Genomic DNA, 19,192 nt, shown 5'->3' with positions numbered 1-19,192 from the left:
CTGTAGGTGTGGGTGTGGCCTGTGAGTCTGGGGGCAACGCTGCAGCCCACTTGGCACGGTGGGGACCTGGAAGGCCGCACTGGCTGGCTCTGTCCTCCTGCACTTCCCTAGGCCAGCCCTATTCCAGCTCCACGGCCCCAGACCGGCTCTCTTGCCAGTTTCCAGGGGGGCTCCGGCCACAGTTTGCCTCCGCACACCTGGAACCATTCCACATCCTGTAAGGCCACATCCCGGGCCCTCGGGGACGCTGAATCCTAGAGAAGATCTGTGCGGCGCAGTCTACGCTCTGCCTTCCCACGGCCACGCCCCTGTGCTGGCCTATGGCCGTGATGTCCACCCACCTACCCACCCGGCGGGCAGCCCACGGGTGCTGGGGAACAGCAGCCAGTGGCGGGGAGGGCGGTGGAGGAGGTGAACGGAGGACAAGCAGGGAGCAAGAAGCCCCGTGAGGTCTTGTGACCGACTGGGCCTCCTGGTGCCGCCGAGGTGGTAGTGCCAGCGCGCGGTGCTGAAATACTTGGCCGGTCTCCGGAGCAAACACTCAATGCAAACAGGCCCTGGTGTGTCTCCGAACAGACTGTGTAAATAAGGGGGGGAGGTGGGGGAAAAAACCCAACTGGCCACAGATCCCGCTTTCAAACACGTCGAAACAAAATAATCCCTCTCTCACGGCTCCCTCCGTCCCGCCTGCTCTCTCTCTCTCTCTCTTTTTTTTTTAATTTCCACTGGGGCTGAGGCTTCGGAGGAGCCGGGCTGGCGCTTGTTACAGCCTGAAGCCACCGTGTCCTGCAACAGGAACGGAGCCTGGAGCTCGCTCACTTGCGGGCTGGCACCAGGGCTCCTGCATTGAGAGCAGGGTGCAACACAGAAAGAGCGGTTCTGAGGACCACTGACAAGGGACCTGCAGGGAGGACCCGGGGACAGAGCTGTGCGGCCCTCAGGCGGAGCTGCGGGGCCGACAGCCCCATCAACCAAGCCTTCCCCGGGTGGCCCAGCCCCCTAGGCCTGAGAATGCTACCCCCGACCCACAAACAGAGCCCCCATAGGGTAAGGGTGCACAGTCTCAGAACCCACCCCGAGCTCCTGGTGTGTGTGTGTGTGTGTATACAGACAGGGGGAGCGGGGTGCTTGTGGCTTGTTTCTGGTTGTGTGTTGGGCTGGGAGCTGTGGGGGAGCAGGCTGGGGCGAGGGCACCCCGCCATGAGTCATCTGTATGGCGGACCACTCCTCCTTGCCCAGCAAGTTGAAACAATTGAGCTGTCTTTCCCCAGCTCCTGCCAACCCCTCTTACTCAATCCTGGATGGAGAGGGCGTCCGGGAGGGAGGCTGGGAGGGGGACCCAGAGGGACCCAGACCCGGCTGTCAGAAGGGCACTGTGGGTCCCTGGGGTGGGCGGGGGAGGCGACACACAGGTGAATGTGCACAGCGGGGAAAGGGCTCCCTTTCTAGGTCAGTCCACTCCCCATCCCCCACCCGCTCCGTGTTCTTCGAAACAGGCCTGGGCTTTACACAGGCGAGCCCTCTGCAGGCGTCTCATGGCGACTGCTGAGAGAGAGAGAGAGAGAGAGAGAGAGAGAGAGAGAGAGACACCAGACGCAGCCGGGTCAGTCCCAGTAGCCCAAGGCTGGACAGGAAGACAGCGTCAAATCCCACATCCAAGAATATCATCGGATCCTTATGAAGCACGGCGGCTGTAGCTCAGGTTCAAAACGCCGGTTGCCAGAGCCCGCCTGAGATTCCGTCCAGGTCTCTGGCAGGCACAGAGGGGCCGCACGCCCGGCGTGGGTTCCACACTAAGGCTTCCTACACAGCCACCTGCACTGAACACGGGGCAGGAGACACAGTCACAGACCCAGAACGACCTCAGCCTGGGCCACACGACCCCAGCCTGCAAGGAACCCGGGTCTTAGCTGGAGGAGGCTTCGTTCACTCCCAGGTTGAACGGCATTCACCCCTTCAGACTGCCGCTGTAAGCTGTCCTTTCTGGAGTGGTCATATCGTCCCAGGCATCATGACGGGGCACTTAAGCCACAAAGCAAGTGGATTACAGAACAGAAAACAAATCCCAAGGCAGAACCTACGTGCTGGGTGCAGGCTGCTGCTGTCAACTCCTTCCCGCCTTTCTTAGTTTTCAGAGCTGTTTACACAAGTCCTCGGTGTGCAGATCAGGGGGTGGGGGTGGGGGGTGGATCCTGGCACTCGGCTGGAGATCAGCCTGCCCAAGGCACAGGGATCCACGGCCACGGCCGGGTCACGGTGGCCGGGGTCTGCGCTCCGTTACCCTGAGCAGGATGCAATCTCCTGCTCTGTGGGACAGAGCATGGCCTGGACGTGAAACACCTCTCACTAAATAGCATTTTGATGAGTTAAGTGTAAATGAATCAGAAACAAGTGGATTGAGTTTCTCCGCGCGTGCACACACACACTCTCACACAGACACAGGACAGCAAAGGAAGGGGACACACGGGGCGCGGGGGTCTCTGTTTCACACTGAGCAAACGACCAGGGTCCTGAAAAAATACTTGATTGACTTGCTGATCTCCATCCCAGACACCAAGGGTTCTGGGCCCGGCTCTTTAATATTCAAATAACTTTGAAAAATATTTCTCCTCCTGGAAAGCAGAGGGGAGAGGAAATGCTTTGAAGCCCTCCTGGTCATTTCATTATTTTTTTTCAAAGGTAAGGCAGTATATTTTTATCCAATATTAAATAAACATTTTTTAATGGTATGTTCAAAGCCTTTGGGTCTGTGATGTTGGTTTGGGATTTTTGTTGTTTTATTTTGTGTTCTAACGGGTGGGTTAGGAGGGTGCTTTTTCTTGCCAAATGCTCCTGGAATCCGAGACCCTGAGACCCGCAGAGCCTGACGGGCCACTACACTGTCCTGGAGACGCGAGAGGCACCTGGGCCGGGGGCTTTCCTCCAGAGGTAGGCAGTGGCCCAGCTGGGGACCAGAACGCTGCCGGCCTGCATTCAAGTCCACACGCAGAGCCCTCCACTCTGCACAGGTTTCTGAGCTGAGCGTCCCAGGACCAACCATTCTGGAAACATTTTTATCAACCCAGGATGATAACCACGGTCATCCCCCCAGGGCCATGCTGAACCCCACCCCTGCCCCCGCCCCCGCCCCCTCCTCTCAAGGACTTAGCAGGAAGAGTAGGAACCCAGGAAGTCAATGAGAGAGTCCGCATGGAAAAAAAAGTCAAACTAATATCACAGCTCCCACGGCTTTTCTTAACTGGCCTGATCGAGACACAGCCTCTACAAACAAACCCACCAAGATTTGGGGGTGGGGGAGCCTGGGGCAGTGGGGTAGGAGTGGGAGGGCCTAACATGATTCCCAGATACTCACTGTCCAACAGCCCCTACATTCCTTTGAAGTGGACGAACACAGAATGCGATTCCCACTCTGATGCAGAATCGAGAATGACCTCAGGAGAGATGGGTTCCCTGGGAGACACCTCAAACACCAGACCTCCTGGGGCCAGTTCTCCAGCCCACCTCACCCCCAAGGGAGAGAAGCACCCACAGTCACTAACACTGTGACCTCATTCCGTCCTCCCAATGGCCTCATGAGATCAGGGGCACTAAATGCATTCTTGAAACATTAAATACATTTCGAAAAAGATCAAAGAGAAGCCAGCGTGTGGCATAGCGGGTTAAGCCACTGGAGCAATGGTTTGAGTCTCAGCTGCTCCACTTCTTATCCAGCTCCTGCTAATGCACCTGGTAAAGCAGCAGAAGGTGGCCCAAGTTCTAGGGCCCCTGCACCCACGTAATGGAATTCCAAACTCCTGCTTTGGCCTGGCCCAACTCTGGCTATTGCAGTTCTCTCTCTCTCTCTCTCTCTCTCTGTCTAATTCTGCCCTTCAAATACATTTTTAAAGAGAGAGAGAGAGAGAGAGCCACAATTAACCCCCAAGGCCACACAGCCAGCAAGTGCTCGGTTCAAACCCAGGTCTCTCGGATCCCAGGTCCACACTCTGCAATCCCAGCCCACCTTGCCTGCCTGGGTGTCCCCAGTAAGATCACAGAATCTGACGAAGAGATGGGCACCAGGACCCAAACAACAGCAAAGTTCTTGGGTGCTACATTCTCTCTCTCTTTTTTTTACAGACAGAGTTAGACAGTGAGAGAGAGAGAGACAGAGAGAAAGGTCTTCCTTTTTCCGTTGGTTCACCCCCCAAGTGGCCGCCACAGCCAGTGTGTTGCGGCCAGCGCGCTGCGCTGATCCGAAGCCAGGAGCCAGGCGCTTCCTCCTGGTCTCCCATGCGGGTGCAGGGCCCAAGCACTTGGGCCATCCTCCACTGCACTCCTGGGCCACAGCAGAGAGCTGGCCTGGAAGAGGAGCAACCAGGACAGAACCGGCGCCCCTAATGGGACTAGAACCCGGTGTGACGGTGCTGCAGGCAGAGGATTAGCCTAGTGAGCCACGGCGGCGGCCAGGTGCTACATTCTCAACTTTGTTCACAGAATTCTCATCATAAACCAGATAATTAAGCTCACCTATACTCCCAGGACTCAGAATGTAAGCCGTTGTTAAACATTTGTACAAAGTTTTCCAATGTGCTTAGGGATGGGCGTTCGGCACAGAAGTGAAGCTGCACCTGGATGCCTGCACCCCACCTTGGATGCCTGGGTTTGTGCCCTGGCTCAGCTCCCAAGTCAGCTTCCTGCTAACGTGCACCCTGGAGTTCCAGCTTCCTGGGCTGGGCCTGGCCCGACTCTAGCCATAGCTGGCATTTAAGGAACAAACCAGAAATCAGGGGTTCTCTGTGTACCTCTCTCACTCTCTGTGTGTAGGTGGGTGTCTGTCCACCTTTCAAATCAAAAGTTGACATGAAAAATATGCTTATATGCTCTTCCCTCTAACTTTTGATTTTGGAGTAATTTTAGATTTATAGAAAAGTCGCAAATTGCTGTGCCTCCTTCACCCAGCTTCCCCGATCACATACATTTTACCTAAGGCTGGCATATTTGCTCAAACTGAGCAAGTATGTGCAGTTCTAGTAACTACACTACAGATTTTATTCCAATTACTCCCGATTTTCCACCCACATCTTCTGCTGATCCAGGATCTGATCTGGGGGCCACACAGCCATGCGCCCCCGTAGTCTTAAAACAGACTGATTGGGAGCGGTGCTGTGGCGTAGTGGGTAAAGCCGCCGGCGGCCTGCAGTGCCAGCATCCCTTATAGGTGCCGGTTTGAGACCCAGCTGCTCTAGTTCCCATCCAGCTCTCTGCTGTGGCCTTGGAAAGCAGCAGAAGATGGCCCAAGTCCTTGAGCCCCTGCACCCACATGGGAGACCCGGAGGAGGCTCCTGGCTCCTGAGTTTAGATCGGTGCAGCTCCAGTCGTTGTGGCCAACTGGGGTGTAAACCAGCGGATGAAAGACCTCTCTCTCTCTCTCTCTCTCTTTTTCTGCCTCTCTGTAACTCTGCCTTTCAAGTAAAACAAATAAATGTCAAAAAAAGAAAAAAAGGGGAAAAAAACGATAGAGTGAGGCCCCAACAGCACATTGTGGACATACTTCTGCATCAACAGATACAAACCTGGAGCGTCACGTTCCAGCACTCCTAGCCTCCCCCTCCACGGCTGCGTGATACCCTCCAGTGCAGGGACACTGTATTGTTTCATTTCCTGCCGGGCCATGAAGGCAGGGCAGGGGAACCCACGCAGGCTGCGCACCCCACGCCAACAGCTGAGAGTGCGTCCAGAGTTTGCCCCTCAAGCTCTGCATTCAATTTGCCTCTCCCTCCTCCAGCGAGCCTACATCCATCTGCCTCACCACCCGTGGGCGGGTAACTTTCACGCAGCTCCTCCTCGCCTCCCTTGGCAAAGTGGGAGCCGATCGATCGTCAGGCTGGAAGGAGTTAATGTGCTTCTGGGCTCGTCCTTTTCCCCGGACCAGACCCCAGAAAGGAAACTCATTCTCGCCTATTCCTGCTCCTCACTCGGCTCCGCGCGTCAGACAGACAAGAGAGAGCGTCAGGCTCTCGGCATTTCGATGCTGGAATCACTTTCGGGGTACAGGGCGGCCCCCATGGAGCTGAATTTCCTTCTCATCTCTCAGTGGTGTGTCCTGGCACCCCCTGCAGCAACGTGCCCCTCGCAGGCTCCCGTGGAAACGCAGGCGGAGGGCAGGACAGCTGGCAAAGTCACATACGCCCTTTTGTTTTCTACAGGCAAAGGGAGAGGGGGGGGGGATTATAAAGCTGCTGGCATATCTAGAAATGGCTCAAACGGAGCTGGACGCAGCACCCTGCCCAGCACGCCAACTGTGGCCCTGGTGCCGCTTACCCGCAGAGCCCACATTTTATTCTAAAATGCTTGTTCTTCAGTGTACTCTGCCCCCACGCTTAAAAACACGACCAAACGCCACATATCTGGGATAGTCAGAGGGAGGACAGGGGAGGTGGCTGGGAAGGTTTAGAGAAATGGAGCCCTACCCCCTGCTGGGGGATTCTGAAGCCATCCTGGCTTGCAAAAAGCAAGAGGAAAATAAAAAAAGAAAAGAAGAAAAAAAACACAAGCTACTGGTCGGGGAGAATGCTCCCCTGTGCCAGGCTCAGCTTGAATTCACACACAACACAACCTCTTAAAGGGGGGTTCTGCTTTAAACGCTACTGAATCCAAGCAGCAGGAAGTAGAGAATATTCTGGAAGGAAAAGGGCTGCAACCAGAGATTTTTTTTTCTTCACCCCAGTGTTTGCAATCTTGTCGCTCAGGTCAGGGCCACGCCTTCAGGCCCAGGAGGTGGAGGGCGCCAGGACCAACCTCCCCAGGCAGAACAAGGCCTGTGCCCCGGCTTTCGGCGACCCACAGGCCTCTGCAGTGTGGGTGGACGGCTACTAGGACGCATTTGACTCCTGGAACCCACCCAGAACCGACAGAGGATCTGCTGGCAGAAGAGAGAACTCTAACCGGCTACAGGGACTTAGCATCCACCCAGAAGACATGCGTGCCCCTTTGCCTGCGTGGGTCCCAGGCCACAGCGGGCTCAACTCCTTCCAGTCTTAAGGTGAAAAAGGTCCAGGGATCGCACGTCCAGCCTGGCGGCCAGAGTTCATAACAAGGGATTCTGCACTTGCTAAGAGAGCAGGTGTGAAAAACCCAGCCCACCCCCACCCCTCAACACACAAATGGTGACCGCAATCAGTAATTTGATTGTGGAAATCATTTCACAGTGTGTGTGTGTGTGTGTATCAACTCAGCACATTGCATACCCTGATTATGCAGTTTTTGTTCGTCCCTTGTCCCCCTGGGGGAAAGAAACCAAGGGGCTTCTCTCGTCAGCTGGTGGCTCCTGGAGTGAGCAGGGGAGGAGCGAGTTGAAACCCAGGCACTGAAATTTCCCCGTGCATCTTCCAGAGGACAGCGAGCACACCTGCACCAACGGTGCCTTTCTGTGCCTCCCTGGAGATCCTTGACGTGGAAGTCACCCAGGCGACTGCAAGATCGCCCAGGGCGGGGCGGGGCGGGGCGGGGTGGGGCGGGGCGGGGGTTTCTGAGCGCGTGACTGTAGTCATAGGTGTCTGGGCTTTGTCACCAAGTGGAATGTGAGAAAAGGGATCACACCTGGCGTGTGTATGAGCTGCAAGCAATGCCGTGTCAGTGCTGGGTGAGTTTGTGTCCTGTGACTTCTGAACAGTCCCGCCTGCCCTGCAGGCCCCAAACTATCCAGGGAGAGGGGGACCCAAGGACAAACCTTCCCCCTGGAACCAAAGAAAACTGGCAACAAACTCAGCCTGACACTTAGGAATAAGCACAGTGCGATGCGGCTACACAGCACTTGTGCATGCAAGTCAAGCCTCTCACAGACAAGACCAAGGCAAGCTCTGCTCTGGGGCAGATGGTGGGAGCGGAGCAGGGAGCCAAGGAAAGCAACAACTCCCTGTGTGTCCCTCTGCAGGCCAGATCACGGTGACATCAGCCAGGACTCAAACTCAGGCGGTCTGGATCCAGGAAGCCGCCCCACGCTGTGTCGCAGGACAAACAAAGCCATTTGACTCTGCCTCTGAGGCCTTTCTGCTCCAGCCAAGGTAGGCCGGGTGCTGAAGGTCACAGGGCTGGCTTGGGAGCACCTGCTGGAGAGACGGGGCTGCGGTCCTCAGCCGTCCACTTGTCTGGGAGTCCAGAGAGCCCAGGAGGCATAACTGAGGAGCAGCCCCGCCCCTCCTCCACACCGCGAACCGCCTGTTTTCTGCTTCCACCTGTAACCCCTACCCTCCCAGTTACAGGTTTGTTCAGGTTTAAATCAAGTGCTAGAAGACGACCAGACAACTTTCACCCCCTAGACCTTGGTATGGTTGGTTCTCCTGGTTTGTCTTCCTGGCCGACACCAACCCTAGAAGCACACAGAATGACGTACATGACCGCCAACTCCCTGCTCCCACGCTTCCCTCCTGCACGGACCCCAGGCGGCCGCCACAGTTCCCGCATCTTACAGAACTGGCAAGAGTGCGGGAGATGGGATGCTTTAGCAGGCCGATTCCAGAAAGGTCGAAATCCACTCCCTAACACAGAGCCCAGGGGTCCCTAACAGCCCAGCACAGAGGAGATTGGGTCACTGCCTTGGAAACAAGCAAGCCACCAAAGCAAGTGGCTCCCAGTCCAAAGGCTGCTCATAGCCTGCCCCTGCCCCTGCCCCCCTCCCAGAAGCCTGGGGAGTGACAGGACTCCTAGGTCTCTCTCACCAGCCCTCCATACTAACTCTGCCAACCTGGAAGTGGGCAGGAGAGGAGCCTGATGGGAAAGCCCAGCCTCCAGGCAGTGGCCGGCACCGGCCACCCCAGCCGCCCTGCTGCCACAAACAGATAGCGTGAGCTGGGTGGGAACCAGGGAGTGCACTTGCTAAGCTCCCGTGCCAGTCTCTCAAAAGGGAGCTGAACTTGGCTGTGGTGCTCACAGGGCCTTATTCACAAGCACGGAGCCTGTGCGACAGCTGGGAGTCTACCAAGTGGCCGTAAGGTGCCCACGGGAGCTTTGGGGTCACTAATTCATGATGCATCCAGTGGTTCAGGAGCCTGCTCTGTGCCAGGTGTTGGAGCTACAATGCAGAAGAGTCACCTCCCCAGGCCCGGGGAGGGGACCCGTGTTAATCACACGGACCTGGCGATGAGTCCGTGACCGTCATGGAGACGAGCTCTCCTTGGGTTAGACTGGTCATGCCAGCCATCTAGCAAAGGAGCTTGGCCTACAACAGCACTGATGGAGGGGAAGCTGTCCATCTGCCCATGACCTTGGGTGAGCCGCCTACGCCTTTTAAGCCTCTCTTTGACTCATCTATAAAATGGGTCCATATACACGTGGCCATGGAGAGGTTTACAAGTGACAAGTGTCAGCTTGTGTCAGCAGAGGAACCTCTCACGTCCAAGGCCCCAGGGCCAGCCCTGAGCCTCCTTTAGCAAAGCTCTGAGACCCACACCATCCTTCCCCAGAAGACAGGCCTGTGCTTCTTCTGGAAGCTCGGTAGATCCTGCTAAGCCCCCTCCTCACTGCGTCCCTCCTGAGCATCTAGCCCGATCCTCAGCCAGAGCCCCTGCCCGCCCCTGTGCTTGCAGTCCTGGGTCTCTTTAAGCAGCCGCTGCCAGCGCTGTGGGGGACTGATGGTGATTCAGCCCTGGCCCCAAACAAGCTGGATGCACGATTGTTCAGCCAGGACGTGGCTGCAAGCCCACGAGCTGCTGCGAGGGACAAAGCCATCTCCTCTGGCCATCGGCAGCTCCCTCCCCTGTGCTGACAGGCGCACTGAGGCCCCCGCCATCGTCCCCGAGGTGGACACTGGGCGGGGGGGGGGGGGGGGTGCTGGCTTCCATCTCTGGAGGGACTGAAAGAAAGACAATAGCCGCGGGGGGCCGCGGGAGGGACACCAGACAGCGGGTGGGAGCCAGAGTGCGCGCTTCTTGCTCCCTTCCGGCTCTGCGGCAAGGCAGCTGGTCTGGGCACGGACTTGCTGTTTCTTTTCTCTCTGCTCAGGACCAGCAAAGAGAAGGCACCAAGGCTCGTTCCAATCTGGGGGGCCCGCAGGGTGTAGGAGCCCCACTTCCATGGCATCCGGCCTATTTCCACTCGGTCTCCAGGCAACGGGACACAAAATCCACCGGAGCTTTACCACAGAGCCGGTGAACTGGAAGGGGCTGGAGACCGCTCTGCCCAAGCACCGGGCACCAAAGCACGCGGGGAGGCTCAGACACAAGGGGGAACGCGGACGGGGCTCTTACAGGCAAGGCGAGGTCACACAGAAAGGGGCCGGCGGCTCAGTCTAGGGCATTGCTGCCGCAAGCGCCCTCCCGCTCCCACGGATTCCGAGACGGCGGGTTGAGGACCCTGCCAGGCTGGGGCTCGGAGCGGGGTCAGGAAATGAGGCCCAAGTCTCCTTGCCTCTTCCTGAAGGCAGAACTGGACCTGCTCTGCCCTGGCTGTCCACCCAGGGGGACCTTCCTTCACGTGCACAAGGGAGGATGCCCATAGCCATCACTCAGGGAAGGAAGCTTCCCACCAGCTGTGTCTCTGTCTCTGTCTCCACAGGACCCTTTGGTGATCACAGAAAACCATCGCAGCTCAACAGCTGTGCGTGGAGCTGCCCCCGACCCAGGCATCCTCCCGCATAGATACACAGAACCCTGGGGCTCCCGCTTGGATTCTCGGGGATATCCTAGGAAGAGATAAATGCAGGGAAACAGAAACCCACCAAGCAGAGAAAAGGGTGAATGTCAATTACACCCCCACTCAGCTGGCTTCAGAAAAAAAAAGTCCCCCAGTTTCTCCTTCCAAAAGAACAGCTACCTAGGCCCCAACATCTACAAGGACAGCAGGGACCAAGGGAATGAGCACCGCTCGATAGACTGAAGCGTGGCACACGTTCTCGTTTCAAGGAAAAGTAAAAAAGCTACGTCTCGAGGAAACAAAAGTAGGTTTGGTTCCAGGAGCCGGGCAGAGCCGTGGACACCCCCGGCGGAACCCACCCAGCGCTGGGAAGGCGCACGGAGCACCAGCGAGAGTGGGAGTCGCCGCCAGGCAGCGGGAGATGCGAGGGAGGAACACAGGCCCTCTCTTCCCATGCCAGGCGCACAGGGGCTGGGGGCAGATGAGTCACAGGCGTGGAATGGGGTGAACAAAGGCGTTACGCAACTCACTCATCACTCTCAACAGCCAGGGGGTAGCCCGGTGGCATGTGCCCACCGACGAAGCCACTGTGATGAATAAACCATGTGATCAACATATCATATCATACAATAAATAGCAACATAAAGGCCTCAACAGGCTATTTCCTGATTGTGCAAACTAAGAGGACTGTGACAACTGGCTGGGGCAGCCATCCTATACGCAGTCCATCGCTTTTCCAAAATATACGTATGCAGCACAGGACTGTGTATCAAAAATAAAAAGAATAAAAGCAGCACGGTAAACTCTGTAGAACTGCATGGAACTGGCCAGCACCGTGGCTCACTAAGCTAATCCTCCACCTGTGGCACCGGCACCCCAGGTTCTAGTCCCGGTCGGGGCGCCGGATTCTGTCCTGGTTGCTCCTCTTCCAGTCCAGCTCTCTGCTGTGGCCCGGGAGTGCAGTGGAGGATGGCCCAAGTTCTTGGGCCCCTGCACCCACTTGGGAGACCAGGAGGAAGCACCTGGCTCCTGGCTTCGGAACAGCGCAGCGCGCTGGCCGCAACACACTGGCCATTGCGGCCACTTGGGGGGTGAACCAAGGGAAAAAAGAAGACCTTTCTCTCTGTCTCTCTCACTAACTCTGCCTATCAAAAAAAAAATTAAAAATAAATTAAAAAAATAAAGAACTGCATGGAACTTGAGTCCGACTGCAAACAAAACAAAGTCATCATCCCCCTTTTTCTGTAAGGGACGGGACACTTGGGCGTGTTTGCTCCTCCACGCTCCAAGGAGCCCCTGTGTGTCCCAGCAGATGGACGGCCCGCCCTGTCACCAAGGCCTTGGAAGGTGGGCTGCAGGAATGGGAACATGAGTGAGCAGGGAACAATCTCGGGCTGGGAGAGAGTCCAACAACAGTGGGGCAAGCTGGAAAGGAACAAAGGAAAGAAACGAGGAGATTGGGTCACTGCCTTGGAGACGAGCAAGGTTTCCTTTGTTGCAGCCCGAACCATGAGCGGAGCTGGAGGCCTCTCAGAATCTGGAGAGCCTGCAAATGCATCTCATTAAAAGCCTCACGAAAGTCCTGTGCAGTTTCAAGAAGTTGCCGGAAAATTCTAGAATCGCAGCGGGCGGGGGGAGGGGCATGAGGGAGCTGTGCTATTTTTTTTTTTTTAACTAAATTTTATTAACAACAACAAATTACTATACACATCCTAAACATCAGGCACCATGCCTAGGGAGTGACAGTTCCTGGTACATTCAGTCTCCCAGGACCTGTTTCACAGCGGGGACCACTGAGACACACAGCAAGGTGACAGCCGGGAGAGGCTCACACTCTGCTAAAAACGGAGGTCCTGTGTCCGAAGAGGAACGGTGCCATGAGCTGTCAGATTTCTGATCCAGAGTACGGAAGGGCAGCAGCCCCCGGGCAGAGCGGGCAGCGGGTAGGGGGAGCCTAGCAGCTTCAGGCAAGAGCTAAAGGACGTGCCCAGGAAGGCAAAGGCACGCATGGACCAGTCAGAGCTGCCAGGCACGAGGGGTCCCCAGCAGACCCCTGACAGGAGGCAGACGTGGACTTGCAGAACCGTGAAAGACGCTGGACACGGGGGCCGGTGCTGTGGTGCAGTGGGTTAAGCCACCGCTTGCGACAATGGCATCCCACGTCACAGAGTGCTGGTTCCAAGTCCTAGGGACTCTGCTCCTGACCCAGCTCCCTGCTCACGGCCTGGGAGAAGCAGAGGAAGACGGCTCAAGTCCTTGGGCCCCTGCCACCCATGTGGGAGACCCGGATGAAGTTCCTGGCTTCTGGCTTCAGCCTGGCCCAGCCCTGGCTGTTGTAGCCATTTGGAGAGGGAATCAGCAGATGGAAGATCTCTCTCTCTCTCTCTCTCTCTCTCTTTCTCTCTCTTTCTATGACTCTGCCTTTCAAATAAATAAATCTTGAAGAAGCTGGACACAAAAGGCCACGTATCGCATGGCTTTGTTTGGATGAATCGTCCAGAACAGCCAAAAGTTCAGAGACGGAAAGGAGATGGGTGGTCGCCGGGGGCTGCGGAGAGCCTGTGGGGTCCAGCCCTTCCCTTGGGGTGGAGACGCCTACGTCCAAACTCTCGAAAATGCATACCTTCAGTGCATGTTATTTCTGCACATCAGTCATCCAGAGACCCTAAAGGAGTGCTGGAATTCACGGTGAACGGCCTTGACGCCACCCAACCGTATACACTTTTAGAAGCGTGAAAAGGGTGCCTTTGGTTCTACACATCGCACCACAGTTCAGTACAAAGTGCAGCTGCAAAAGACCCTTGAGTTCACGTTCACCGAGCCCGAGACCAAAGCCCAGAACCAGGCCTCGGCCTGCGCCCAGCGGGAGGCTCAGGACTGGACGGCCCCAGGACCCTCCAATGCATAAACTCTGTTTGCAGAGAGGGTGCGGCAGGCAGGCAGGGAGCGAAGGCAGCTGGCGCTGGCCCGGGCTGCAGCAGCCCCAGGGAGCAGGGAGGGCGGCCGAGCAGGAGAAGGAGGAGGAGGAGGAGGAGGGCTCCTTCCCCGTGCGGCCTCCCCTGGGCTCTGCAGAGCCGGCCCGCAGCCCCCTCTGGCCTCTGCCCACCTGGCAGGCCCTGTGGTTGCTTTCTCGGGGCTTGGGAGTCCAGCGTCCTTGGTTTGCATCACAGAGTCAACACCAATTTATCTGCCCTGGGCAAACAAGGCCTGGGCTGTAAGTGGTGGAACTCTGACAATATTTAATGACTCGGGCGGGGGTGGGGGTGGGGCTGCTGGCAGGCCAGGGGAGAGAGAGAGCTGGGGGGAAATTCCGTGGGGGGGGAGATGAAAGGGGACTGTAAAGCAATTCTGACAGGTTAACAGACAGGTAATATTCCAACGGGTGTTGACTTAACCAGGCGAGCGCTCCATGCAGCACCGATTAAGCCGAGGCACGAGAGCCGCGCGGCTCCGGGTTCCGCAGAAACAAAGATGTAGTCAGAGAAAACCAAATAACAGCCAGGCCGGCCTCTCCCCGGCTCGGAAGCCACCCGGAGATGCTTCCTGGAGACCGGTCTGGAGAGAGAACTTCCTGTGGGTGCCTTGCAGGGCTGGGCTTCTGACAGCTGCTGGCTGGGGAGGGGCACACATGGGCCAGGCCCACAGCAAAACAGCCCAGTCCTGCCAATCCTGCGCCCAGAAAGACAGCCGGGCTGGTCCCACCTGGGGCTGCCGGCTCAGGTTAGGGAGCCAGCAACAGAAATCACACCAGCTCCAAAGCCCCAGTCTGTCCAAGCCACAGTCAAAACCCTGTCCTGTCCATCCTCGTTGGTGGACACAGGATGAGTCCCTTAACCTCAGTGGGCCTCGATTTCCTCATCTGTAAAATGGAATGATATGAGGCACTTCGGAAAGTTCTTGGAGGAGTGGGTGTTTAGCCTAGGGTTCGATTCCTGGCCCCAGTTGTCAGTGCAGACGCTAGGAGGCTCCGGGGATGACCCCAGTGATTGGGTCCCTACCACCCAGAGGTGAGAGACTTGGATTGGGTTCCCCGCTCCTGGCCCAGCCCTGGCTGTTGCAGGCATGTGGGGAGTGAACCGGAGGATGAGAGATTTCCGCCTGTCTCTCTCACTCCTTGTCTTTCTCCGTTTGCCTCTCTCTCTCTCTCACACACACACACACACAAAACCTAGAAAGTTGTGGAACATGGGATCAAAACCTAAGTTTATTTTGGTACAAAAAAGTTTGAAATCCATGCACACAAAGGGGTCTCCCAAAGTTTTTTATGAAAAGCTATGCATGGATTTCAAGCTTTTTTTTTTTTGCATGCAAACAAATTTATCTTTTCATTTCATTTCTGTGAACATTTTGAAGGGCCCTTGGATTTCTCACAAGGTTGTTTAATGCCGTGTCACTGATCATTAATTATTATGTTCATATGAGATACAAATAGGAACAATATTTGATCAATAACCCTGAGGAACAAATATATAAGAGGAGGTTAAAGGCCGGTGCCGTGGCTCACTAGGCTAATCCTCTGCCTTGCGGCACCAGCACACCGGGGTCTAGTCCCGGTCGGGGTGCCGGATTCTATCCTGGCTGCCCCTCTTCCAGGCCAGCTCTCTGCTGTGGCCAGGGAGTGCAGTGGAGGATGGCCCAAGTCCTTGGGCCCTGCACCCCATGCGAGACCAGGATAAGGTACCTGGCTCCTGCCATCGGATCAGCACGGTGCGCCGACCGCAGCACACCGGCCGTGACGGCCATTGGAGGGTGAACCAATGGCAAAGGAAGACCTTTCTCTCTGTCTCTCTCTCTCACTGTCCACTCTGCCTGTCAAAAAAAAAAAAAAAAAAAAAAAAAAAAAAAAAAAAAGAGGTTAACTGAAGCACAGGGCCTGGACGAAAGCAGGTAGTGAATGCACCAAGCTGCCTTCCAGCCTCTCAGCCGCCACCTGGCCAGACACAGACCCGAACAACCTGCAGACATGAGGGTGGCTGAAATTTTTGTTTTTTTCAGCTGATAAAGGTTATCCCATCTGCACTCATGCTCGCAGGCAATGGGAAGTCGGCCCCTTCGCGGACGAGGGGACATGCCAGCTCAGGTACCGGGCGACACCCCAGCTCTCTGAGACCCTGGCAGCCACGTCCTGCAACTCGATCCGCTTCCATGTTCCCGTACATGAACACGTTCAAAGGCACTGAACCAGCACACAAGGGGTGCCAAGAGTCTGACTTCATTTCCTACAGGGTTCCCTGGCCTCTGTTACAGGACACTATTTTGAGGTTGGATTATATATTTTTAGGTTATTTGGAAAATCATTGTGGCTTTAAATAATAAAATTCTGAGTGGCACCTGTCAGGCCTGATTACCATGAGTCTGGTAAGCCCCGTGTTCTTTCTTTTTCATTTTTTCAAAGAGCAATGAAGTAAGTGTTACCCAGAAAGGCTTGCAAGGATCTGCAGGGCTGTGTATTAAACACTCTACTGAGGCTGCTCCCAAAGGCTTGTGCCAGAGACCCAGCGAGGGGCCCACGGGGGTGCACCCGAGGCTGGGCCTGCGCTCACTGCCCGGAATAGGGCTGGGACGCAGACGCCCGGGGCATCTGGTCAACCTCCTTCATGCCACCAGCAAGGACACAGGGGCCCAGGGAGGTTGACGCCTCGCCTCAGACTCACAGACGTGCACGGGGAAGCCAGGCTCCATCCAGCACACTCTGAAGGTCACTTCAGCCTGCTGACCTGGCCCAGATCTCACCTCACTGAAGGGTTCTTCCACGTGTCCCCACGCCCCTTTATTTTCAGGATTCAGTCCTCAGCCCTTCTAGAACAGTGCACCTCTCGCCACGCCCTGGTGGCTGCCCGTCGTGTGAGTCTCACCCAGGACGGGACTGCCGGCTCAGATGGAATCCCTGTGGCTTCTGGCTGTTTCTGTGCCGAGGAAGGAGGGGGCACCTGCACAGTGACCGTGACCCCCTGGGTTCAGAGAGTCACTTCCTTGGGGAGCAGGGACCCCTGGCCCAAACCACTCCTTCTCTCACGATCACCACCACCAGGCCCCGAGTGGCTATAATCTGCTGAATCCCGCCTGTAGACGAGGAAGATACAGACCTTAGGGTAAATGTCCAGAAGTGCTGAGAACACTCTAGACACTCAGCCAAGAGGGACGAATTAAGTCAAACTCAACTGCGTGTGTGTGTGTGTGTGTGTGTGTGTGTGTGTATACATGTGTCGGGCTAGGCGCAAGGGCAGAGAACATTTTTTTCTGCCAAGGGCCATGTGGCTATTTATAACATCATCCACAGGCCATACAAAATTGTCAACTTAAAAATTAGCCTGCTATAAATTTATTGAATCCCGAGTCCCGTCTGTGGTTTCGTTGGCAAGGCCGTGCCATGTGACTTCGCAGGCCTCGGACAGCCTGTGGGCCAGACGGCCCTCCAACTCTGCCAGGGAGTTAGAGACAAAGGCGGAACCAGCCTCGGGGCACGACAGGAATCTGCAGGCATCTCACAGGAGTCTCCGGTTCCCCTAAGAGTTGCATCAGCATGGGCTTAGCAGAAGTTCCCTCCCTCTCTCTCCTCTGAACCTTAATTCGGTGCCTAGTGCAAGGAAAAGTGGCTGATGAGCAGAGGAGTCAGTGAGAAAGAGGAGTCTTTTAATGCGAAGGGATGCAGGGAACATAGCACACAGGAGAGGGCCTTCAGAACTTTGTGGAAGACCACTATTATGACAGTGCTTTACAAACGTGTTTTAGATCCATTAATCTCCCCCAAAATCTGCAAGAGTCTCTCAAAAGGTTTGTGGGAGATGGAATTAAAAGATACGTTTATCTCAGTGCAAAAATATTCTGAAATCCATCCATAAAAGGTCTTCAGAGTTCACAAAAAAAACACGTATCATGGAAAAAACGATGTATGCATGGAGTTCAAATTTTCTGGCACAAAATAAAGTTATATTTTTTGAAAAAAGATTTATTTATTTATTTGAGAGGCAGAGTTACAGAGAGAGAGAGGGAGAGACAGAGAAGGAGGTCTTCCATCAGCTGGTTCACTCCCCAGATGGCTGCAGTGGCTGGAGCTGAGCTGATTGGAAGTCAGGAGCCAGGAGCTTCCTCCAGGTGTCCGACCTGGGCACAAGGGCCCAAGCACTCAGGTCATCTTCCACTGCTCTCCCAGGCCATTAGCAGGGAGCTGTATCGGAAGAGGGGCAGGCAGAACACGAACCGGCACTCATTCAGGATGCTGGCACCCCAGGCAGAGGCTTAGCCTACTATGCCACAGCGCCAGCCCCTAAACTTATCTTTTAATTCTGTTTTTCCAAGAACTCCTTGAGGTACTCCTATCTGTATTACACATCACTCCCCAGCCTTCCGATTCTACTCACTTAGAAAACAATGAAATGATCCCTACCTCCTTGGCCTTGCCAACAGCTGAGCGCTAACCCACGTCACCATCTGTGGCCTCTAAGCCCAGGCTAAACATCGCTAATCACAGTTCTGGAAATCTAGGAAAGCTGGCTTGCCAAGGCCGGAATACGAGACCACACTTCAAAGCCTTCTGTGCGATGAACACCGCAAATGAGGGACGCAAGCAGATCGGCTCCCCCAGGAACTGAGCCTCACCCCTGCATGTTCTCCATCTCAGCCGCCAGACCCAGTAACAGGTGCCCAGTCAGGAACACAGCAGGGACTCACGGCTGTGAAATCAGTAAGACGTCCGGTCCATGTTGCACTTGTATTAAAAATGCTATGGGGGGCCGGCGCCGCAGCTCACTAGGCTAATCCTCCGCCTTGTGGCGCCGGCACACGGGGTTCTAGTCCCGGTCGGGGTGCCGGATTCTGTCCCGGTTGCCCCTCTTCCAGGCCAGCTCTCTGCTGTGGCCAGGGAGTGCAGTGGAGGATGGCCCAAGTACTTGGGCCCTGCACCCCATGGAAGACCAGGAGAAGCACCTGGCTCCTGCCATCGGATCAGCACGGTGCACCGGCCACAGCGCGCCGGCCGCGGCGGCCATTGGAGGGTGAACCAACAGCAAAAGGAAGACCTTTCTCTCTGTCTCTCTCTCTCACTGTCCACTCTGCCTGTCAAAAAAAAAAAAAAATGCTATGGGGCCAGCGCTATGGCACAGTGAGTTAAAGCAGTGCCAGCATCCCATATGGATCTGGTTCAAGTCCCACCTGCTCCTCTTCCAGTCCAGCTCTCTGCTGTGGCCCGGGAGTGCAGTGGAGGATGGCCCAGGTCCCTGGGCCCCTGCACCCGCGTGGGAGACCTGGAAGAAGCTCCTGGCTCCTGGCTTCAGATCAGCCCAGCTCTGGCATTGCAGTCATTTGGGGAGTGAACTGGCAGATGAAAGACCTCTCTTTCTCTGGTTCTACCTCTCTGTGAAACTCTGGCTTTCACATAAATAAAATAAATCTTAAAAAAAAATTATGCTAGGGGTAGGTGTTTGGTACATCAGTTCAGATGCCACTGGTGATGCCTACATTCCATATCAGAGTGCCTGGGTTCAAGTCCCAGCTCCACTCCCAGTGCTGGCTTCCCATTAGCACAGCCTGGGAGCAGCAAGGACGTCTCAAGCCCTTGGGCCCCCACTCCTGCTTCCAACTGGCC

At 55.8% G+C, this 19,192-nt stretch overlaps 2 long non-coding RNA genes across 3 annotated transcripts in view; one reads left to right on the top strand and one right to left on the bottom strand.

Annotated features, from left to right (window-relative positions):
- The window catches only part of LOC103351609 (uncharacterized), a 174,997-nt gene that overhangs the window by 104,467 nt on the left and 51,338 nt on the right, over positions 1-19,192 (bottom strand). The window lies entirely within an intron of this gene.
- On the top strand, positions 7,534-12,225 carry LOC149121092 (uncharacterized). Its single transcript, XR_016223945.1, has 3 exons — positions 7,534-7,621; positions 7,913-8,042; positions 10,531-12,225. It is a non-coding gene; the product is annotated as an uncharacterized LOC149121092 (long non-coding RNA).

Source organism: Oryctolagus cuniculus, chromosome 17 (genome assembly GCF_051225735.1).
Source record: "Oryctolagus cuniculus isolate XC-2025 breed Fujian yellow rabbit chromosome 17, ASM5122573v1, whole genome shotgun sequence".
Taxonomy (NCBI): Eukaryota; Metazoa; Chordata; class Mammalia; order Lagomorpha; family Leporidae; genus Oryctolagus; species Oryctolagus cuniculus.
Note: the sequence above shows the minus strand (reverse complement) of the source record. Positions and strands in the feature narration are given on the sequence as shown.